This window comes from Pimephales promelas, chromosome 10, assembly GCF_988280905.1.
Source record: "Pimephales promelas chromosome 10, fPimPro1.hap1.1, whole genome shotgun sequence".
Lineage (NCBI taxonomy): Eukaryota > Metazoa > Chordata > Actinopteri > Cypriniformes > Leuciscidae > Pimephales > Pimephales promelas.
The window spans coordinates 2237914-2244762 of NC_142778.1; the positions used below are offsets into that span (position 1 = coordinate 2237914).

Genomic DNA, 6849 nt, shown 5'->3' on the forward strand with positions numbered 1-6849 from the left:
CAAATGTTGTCAAAAAAACAAAACAAAAAAACCTTATTGAGACTAATGGTCACTAAAATATCTTTACATGTATACAAGGTTAAGTATAGTAATGAAGCAGAGTTCTTTACACCGTTGTGGAGGAGTGGAGACTCATATTGGTTTTGAGTTCTGACGCAATCATGAAGGTCCCAGAACAATACGTCCACTACCTGTTGACCCTTGTGTTTGATGCGTCAGAAGAAATATTGGATTTTCTGCAAGCTGTTCCTCACAGAGGGATGTCTACAGTTTGAAGTGTTTGGCTCCGGGCTACCTGTGTTCCTCTCCTACTCGTTCGGCAGCTCCACCTAATGTGTGTGTGTTCTTAAACAATTCTGACCTGTCGGGGGTCTGAAGACATTTCTACATTTCTACATTTTCCAACCATCCATTTATGCCAAATGGAGTGTAGCATTGAGGTTCTGTAAGTAAAAATCACAGTGATTTCTTCATATGGAAATGAAGTTTGGATAACTCTTAAACTGATAAGACAGACATCTACCTTGAGCTACATTGCTAATGCTTTAATGAAGCATGTATTTGTTAAATAATCATGTTTAAAAGTGCTAGTCCTGGTTAGAAACAGCATTACTCATGACTCTGCAAAGAAATCTCAAACGATCAGAGAATCAAAACAAGAAAGTCAAACCAAAAGCCCGCCCACTCCCATGCAGCACTGCGAATAATGTTTTTACTTTTATACGTGCACGGTTTGCATTAAATATAGAATATATTGTTTATATACATGTAATTTTTTAATTAGATTATATCACTTGCAATTCTTCATGTGATTGTACATTCTAAAAAAATGCTTTGTTGTTTCAACCCAAATTTGGGTCAAATATGGACAATCCGGGCCCGTTCTCAACCCAAAGCGCCATATAGGACGCTAATAATATCCAACGCACATGGCACCCTTTAACGTAAAATGAGACGCAGTTATATTTGGGCAGAAGGCTCCACCTAGTGGTCTAACCCTTACCCTACACCATACCTAAACTTAACCATAACCGAAGCGTCTCATTAGACGTTAAAGGGTGCCATGTGCGTTGGATATTTACGCTTTTGCAAAAGCGTTGTATATGGCGCTTTGGGATGAGAATGCGTTGCAAACCCATATGTTGGGTTAAAAATTAACCCAACTTTCACCTTCAACTGTAAAATTTTTAATTACTAAAATTTTAATGTGTCGTCCTGGCAGAAGTAGAGGAATGTTATAGGGAGAACACTGTGGGCCCACATCCATCTATTGATGTTGTAATTAAACTTTAACCAGCCTCAGTTTGACTGCTGAGTGAAATTTCATTTGCGAGAAAGGGGAAAAGGGAAAAAGACAGATTGAAAGACAATCTCTTTCTCTCTCCCCCTTTCCTTTTCTCTTTCTGACAGTGACACTCAGTCCAACTCCAGTCTTGTCGAAATGTAATAAAGTTATTCGACCTCTGGCTCTGGTTGGGGTCACGATAAGTTTGTGATGAGTTTTGTGACTGCGTACAGTAGTTGCTTTTCAGCAGAAGAATGATTTTATGAAGAGGTTCTTCTAAGAAAAACTGACAGTATATTGTCTTCAAACTGTCATTTACTGTACTTTAGGTCCTACAGATAATCTCAAACTAGGACAAACCACCTCACAGAAACACAGTGACTACAAGAGGGAAAGTAAAACGTTTTTATAGAATCATATAATTGAAAAAAGTCAAAATAAATGGTATTCTTTTGCACTTTATCCTGCTTTTATATTTCTGTTCTCTGTGTAACTGTGACTCTTTGGGGAATTGAAGCAGCAGATGCTGAAACAAGCTAATATCTTCAGAATAAACAGGCCCAGGGCATTGTTTTTGAGAGAGAGAAGAGAAAATGGTTTGTGTGTGTATGTGTGTGTGTGTGAGAGAGACATATATTAGAAGTTTAATAAAACCTTATATTGTGATCACGTATACACTCACCTAAAGGATTATGAGGAACACCATACTAATACTGTGTTTGACCCCCTTTCGCATTAATTCAGCGTGGCACTGATTCAACAAGGTGCTGAAAGCATTCTTTAGAAATGTTGGCCCATATTGATAGGATCGCATCTTGCAGTTGATGGAGATTTGTGGGATGCACATCCAGGGCACGAAGCTCCCGTTCCACCACATCCCAAAGATGCTCTATTGGGTTGAGATCTGGTGACTGTGGCGGCCATTTTAGTACAGTCAACTCATTGACATGTTCAAGAAACCAATTTGAACCAATTATCCTGCTGGAAGTAGCCATCAGAGGATGGGGACATGGTGGCCATAAAGGGATGGACATGTTCAGAAACAATGCTCAGGTAGGCCGTGGCATTTAAACGATGCCCAATTGGCACTAAGGGGCCTAAAGTGTGCCAAGAAAACATCCCCCACACCATTACACCACCACCACCAGCCTGCACAGTGGGAACAAGGTATGATGATCCATGTTCTCATTCTGTTTACGCCAAATTCTGACTCTACCATCTGAATGTCTCAACAGAAATCGAGACTCGAGATGATACTCAGACACCAACAACCATGCCACGCTCAAAATTGCTTAAATCACCTTTCTTTCCCATTCTGACATTCAGTTTGGTGTTCAGGAGATTGTCTTGACCAGGACCACACCCCTAAATGCGTTGAAGACACTGCCATGTGATTGGTTGATTAGATAATTGTATTAATGGGAAATTGAACAGGTGTTCCTAATAATTCTTTAGTTGAGTGTCTAAATATAGGACCTATACCCCAACCCCGTCGCAAAACCTACCAGTCACTGGGGTTAATACCATTTATTAGTCTTCCCCTAAAATATAAAAAAAAAATATCGCTCCCCAGATGTAGCTCTACATTTTGCTCCATTTCGTTCGGACATTTAACGGCGTAGACATACACACGGATAGCTGAAAATGCATATAGATAACACGCCACTTGACTTGAAAGTGGCGCGTATGTTTACGCAAAACTCATGAAGCATGTTGCTCTTCAAGTGTGTATTCAGCGCCATCTGTACAAGAATAAAGTTATATAAAATTATGAATAAAGTCAAACACAACCCATTGAATCATTCACTCAAATGATTCATTAACAAATGTGGATTCATTTAGTGACCACTCGAAAACGCACAACTTTTCTGGAGTGTTTCCGGACGTAACTCGCGGCTTCACTACCGTATACGATGCATCATTGAAGAACTCAACTATTCACGACTTTTTCTATAAATTACAATCATGACATCTGAGGACTATTTCTCATTTATTTTGCTTTATTTCCAGATTCAGCCAGTCTCGTTCTCACACAATTGAGCTCGCTCAAAAAACGACGCTTTGAATCGCTTGACCATCTAAAAGACGTAAATTACATTTCTATGTATTTTAAATAAAAGACACAGATTGTACTGAATGTCAGCTTGCTTATTTTGCCCAAGATCAGGATTTATTGAGTCAGGAAAGCAAGAAACTCTGATTTAATCACAGGCCGATATCTGTCGTTCAAACACACAACTCTGCGATGCGGTTTGCGAATGTTCGTTACAACGATGGTTTCGGTAAACGCGACTCATCAACTATGCTGGTAACGACGGAACTTGCGACCATACTTTGCTAACAATGTTTTGGGAAACACACTCCGGCTGTGCGTAAATAAAAAATATATATATTTTATTTGGTGAAAACAAACTGGACAGTTCTCTTACTGGGATATTCTCATCATTTCAGTTCAGTGCTTATAGTAGTGAATGTAGGAATGGCTTATGTTCCATAATCACTGTCTTGGATAAGGCATATGGTATTACATAACTCAGAAGCCACAGAAGAGATTAAATCTCTCTATAAAAACTGTGAAAACAAAGAAACCAAGACAAAAGGGCTGGCAGTGCAACCAATCAGTCTAGGTCTCTTTCGTTTCATTTTCTTTGTTCATTCATCCCAAAAAGAGTCCATTACCACAAATAAGTGTTTTAAAAATAACTGTGATCTGTAGATATCTGAAGAGATAGTAAGTGTGGGGTGCAGATTTTACACACGAACCCCTGACAATGAAGATCTCAGCTGGATTTAATTACCTTTCTGCCAATGAATAGGTAATGCCTGTGAGACCGAGGTCAAAGATAGCCATAGGGGAAGAACATGTATGGTTTTTAAGGGTCTAACAACGCAATTCTGATGTGACAAGAGGAACTGAGTCTCTAAGGACTTTACAGAAATACAACAGCAATGTGAGCTCTTAGGAACCATAAATCACAGCTGTACATTTCTTGGTGGAGTGAGTTTTTCAGAAATGTCTTATAGCTGTAGTCTGAACTCTTTCAGTTGTGTGCACTGTCTTCAGGCAACCAATTAAAAAAGCCATATGTGATTTTATTTTTCATTTTGAGTGCTAATTCCGCATATCGTTTAATGAGCTTTTTGAGCCATATAAAATATTGGGTTGTTTTAATCCAATTTTGGGTCAAAACCCAGCCATTGGGTTACATTTTTAAATAACATTTTTAACCCAATGTTTGAGTTTGTCCATATTTGACCCAAAATTGGGTTAAAACAACAGCATTTTTTTTGAGTGTAACATATTTCACGTTTATTTTATAACCATGCATAATTAATGTCCTCGAATTTTTCTGTTTTTGACTATTTTTTTCTTCGATTGAGCACAAACACTGCTGAGAGCTGAGACTGTGCTGTTTGCTTCAATAAAAGACACAAAATCAACATTAAAGTAATGCAACTTGTCCATTCAATATATTCTAAGTCTTTTCAAGCCAGTGTTTTTGTGAGAAACAGATCGAAATGTAATTACCTCACTTTTTTCTTTGGGACATTTCCCTCTGCGGTGGGTTGTTAACCACCATGACTGAGGCTAAAATCGAGATCCATATAAACAAATCTTTCAGATTTGAACCAAATAAAGTGATTCACTGAAAAGATCCAACTCAAAAGAATGATTCATTTATGAACCTCAAACCTGTTCATATCTGATGAACTGATAAATAATGAGAGATAGGGCTGCTGCCAACTTCAATTTTGGTAAATTTGTCCAAAATAGACCAAATCATCCTGTAACATACCATCTTGAATTACAAAAAACAGAATGAAATCATTGTAAAGAGGTAGGGTACCATCCGTTGAGTTTTGCAGTGATTATATTTAAGTGCCAGACAAGTAACATCTAATGTGTTCACCCTCCACGCAAACACATACCATATTTACATATAATTTGTATGATAGAAAAACCTGAGTTTCCAACGCAGTTTGTCCCAAGTCCAGCGTTCTCAAAGTCAATGATGGTACGATGATTTCAGTCAATCAATTTCCACAGGAAGTTCCACCGGTTCAATCAATTTAAAGATGACAGACTCAGTCAATAATCCATTGATAATTCCCACGCGCACTCAGCGGTCGAACTTAGAGTAAAACAGTCCAATGGAAAAACTTGTCTCAGAACATTAGGCTTAAATGAGTAGCAAAGAAAATAACAATTTCTCCTCAAAAACTCAACCACAGGTGAATACCTTGAGCTAATGCTCACATCTCTGTTTTTGTCACCCCCTCCTAACTTCACTTCTTCTCTGCTTATTTCCACATCCTCACCTTCAGAAGTGAGGACATCGCCCCCTAGTGAAGTGGCAAAGCACCAGTAACAGTGAACTCATCACCCCAGAACTTTTACACTCCCACCCCTTTAGGAGAAGGCTGGACAGTCCCGTAAAATGGTTTCAACTTTTCAACATGACATGTGTCAATACTACCAGGATTCTCAAGCATTTTTACCTTATAGTTTACCCTGTTAACTTGTGCCACTATTTCAGCAGGGCCTTGCCATTTGGCCGCTAACTTTGCCATGTAAGCATTCGCTGCACAAGACAATGGGTGGGTTAGTATCTAAACTAAGTCTCCTGCTTGATACTGTACTGACCTCCTACGTAGATCATAATACCGGGCTTGTCGTTCTTGTGCTTTACTCACATTCCCCTTTACCCTTTCTAGCATCACTTGCCGTTCTAGAAAATTATATGCCGGTTGGTCAGGATTTGGAGGTTTCCGCACCAAGCGTTCGAATGGCCCTTTCAATTTCCGGCCCAAGGCAATCTCAGCTGGAGTATGGTCAGTACTCTCCTGCCAGGCGGAATTGATGGCATATCGAAACTCGGCAATCCATCTGTCCCATTGTTTGTGATTATCAGGGACATAAGAGGCAATCATCATTTTAAGGACCTTGTTGACATGCTATGTAAGATTGGTCTGGGGATGGTAGGCGGTGGTAAGTTTTTGTATCACTCCCCACTGTTTACATGTCTCATTTAACAGCTGGGAAGTGAACTGCGGTCCCCTATCTGACACCAGATACACGGGTGTCCCCCACCTTGTGAAGATGTCTTTAATTAAGATGTTGGCTATAAAAAGGGTCTTTGCTGATCTCATCGGGAACATTTCTACCTACTTGCTGCAGTAGTCAACTACCACCAATACGTACTCATTCAATCGATTGCTTTTGGGAAATGGTCCCATCAAGTCGATCCCCAGCATGTATCCTGGTTCAACCACTGGTGTAGACTGCAGTCAACTTGCGAGCTTGGTAATACGCGGTTTATACTTTTGCCATACTTCTTACATATCCTCCAGACATCTTTACGAATCTCAGGCCAGTAAGTCACTTCCAATAGCCTCCTCAATGTCTTCATCCGTCCCAGATGACCACTTAATGGGTTGGCGTGTGCGTATTGCAAACATTGTTCACGAAACTGGGTGGGCATGACAACCTGTAAATTCTGGCATCTGTTCTTGTCCATAGTACTTCTGAAAAAGGTAGGCATTTAGGGTAATATAATGTAATC

At 39.6% G+C, this 6849-nt stretch overlaps 1 protein-coding gene across 1 annotated transcript in view; it reads right to left on the bottom strand.

Moving 5' to 3' along the window:
- bmp16 (bone morphogenetic protein 16) overlaps positions 1-5844 on the bottom strand; it is a 115619-nt gene extending 109775 nt beyond the window's left edge. Inside the window, exon 1 of the mRNA XM_089135265.1 lies at positions 5249-5844. The gene's annotated coding sequence lies outside the window, so the exon portion shown is untranslated. The remainder of the gene's footprint in view (positions 1-5248) is intronic.
- Between the last annotated feature and the right edge of the window lie 1005 nt (positions 5845-6849).